The sequence below is a fragment of the Apodemus sylvaticus genome, chromosome 2, assembly GCF_947179515.1.
Source record: "Apodemus sylvaticus chromosome 2, mApoSyl1.1, whole genome shotgun sequence".
Taxonomy (NCBI): Eukaryota; Metazoa; Chordata; class Mammalia; order Rodentia; family Muridae; genus Apodemus; species Apodemus sylvaticus.
Window position 1 is genome coordinate 108717 of NC_067473.1, and position 1821 is coordinate 110537.

General features: G+C 43.4%; 1 pseudogene; it reads right to left on the reverse strand.

Moving 5' to 3' along the window:
- Positions 1-732: 732 nt before the first annotated feature.
- LOC127677220 (nuclear transcription factor Y subunit beta-like) lies at positions 733-1326 on the reverse strand (annotated as a pseudogene).
- Between the last annotated feature and the right edge of the window lie 495 nt (positions 1327-1821).

Here is a 1821-nt window from a genome sequence, read left to right on the forward strand (position 1 = left end):
AAACTGTAATATACAATGCATACAGGCATCATACAGAGCAACAAACTCTCATACAAAGCAAAAATATTTTAATACCTTTAAAATTCAGTTGTTTTTTTTTTCATTCAAACTATTCATGAAACAGATTCTCGAGTCAGAATTAACACCTCGATTAGTCAAGCATCAGGAAGCTGCATTACAGATACTTATAGTACAAGGAGTGGTTCACCCTCACTTCCTCCCAGTGCCTCTGCTCCAGACTCAATAAGAATCTCTCTCCACACAAGCCCAGTTCCCTCCTTTCTTCTATCATGAAAACTGAATTTGCTGGATGTGTCTTCCCTCCCAGTCCTTGAGCAGGAATTCCAGACCTGTCTTAGCCATAATCACCCCCCAACCCTTCTACCCCACCCCACCCTACCCCCTTCCCCCCCCCCCCAACCTAGGGTGAAGCACTCAGACCAAGGGAAGTTCATTGTTCCTCCAGATCTACAAATTCCTGAATTAAGCAGGTGACCTGCCCAGGTGCCTGAGCAGTGGGGCCAACACCCACTGAGCAGTCAGACCAGTTCTCCTGAACAGACCTTGGAATTTGGGGGAGGGGTCTCACCTGAAACTTTAAATTCTGAGTCCTCCATTAAACCTTGGGACCTTAATCAGCAACTGTTGTCGTGGCCTCATTCTTCTCTCCCCGCCTTCCCATACATCCCCAGCTTCCCTTCCAGGTAACCCCTTTGATGTAACTGTGGGCAGTTACAGCTGGACACCAGAAATCTGCTGGTAGGACGTCATGTAAACCATGACATTTTGTTGCTGACCATCTGCAGTTATCAAGCCAGTGGCAACTGGTTAGTTAATGCCTCTTCTGTGAGCTCCTTGCTTAGTCTATCTGTAGCGGAAACTGCTCCCCCTATGCCCTTCATGGCCTCTCTGAACTTCTGAAGGTACAGTTTCAGAGGCTCCACGTAGCTGTCAAAGCCTAAAGTGGACATGGCAACAGAATATCCTCCCCATTGACTGTCTTCCGCTTCTCCTGGTCACACTTTTCACTTGCTTCTGACATTATGAAGCTTATAAATTCACTCACACATTCCTGAACACACTTTGGCATCTTTTGTGATCTTTCCTGTTTGAGATATGGCAATTTTCATTATCCTAGCCATATTTGCAATTGGAAGATAAATATCTTGTTCTCTGAAACTTTCTTTTGAACCATTTGTATCTCCATGACCATGCTGTCCTCAGTATCATTGTGGGGTTGGATCACATAATGACTTCCTCCAATGTAGCCTGCAGAAATCCCTAGTTGAAAGCATTTGTGGTAGAGTTGTCACCACCCATTGTCATGAAATACTGTCAGAATTGTGTATTAGTGGTGTTCTCAAACACTGTCAAAAAGGTGGGGGATCCTTAACCATTTTTAACCTCCAATGCAGCCCTGTTGGCTCCCATCTCCAATCAGCTGTTTAGTTGGACAGAAAATGGCTGTGAAGGAACCAGTCCCAGCACAGAGCTCCACTTCTAGGACTCCCATAGTTTTCAGTATGTAAAATATTATTAAATATTCTTATTGCCTACATTATTTATTGCAATAAATAAAATTCATGGAAGAATATTTCATCAGATTAAGCTCAAGTGTAACAGGCACACCGACACAGATGCCAAGTGACCAAACTGACCTTTGAAATGGTGCAATTTTCCCAAACAAGAGATTCCAAGCATCAGATGAAGAAGGGTCCTGTCTAAACCTCCAAACCAAAGTTATCAAAAGTTTGCTTTTCAGCAATTACTTTTCTGAAGTTCAACTGGGTTTCAAGTCTTAAATGCCATTTCCCCCTAGAA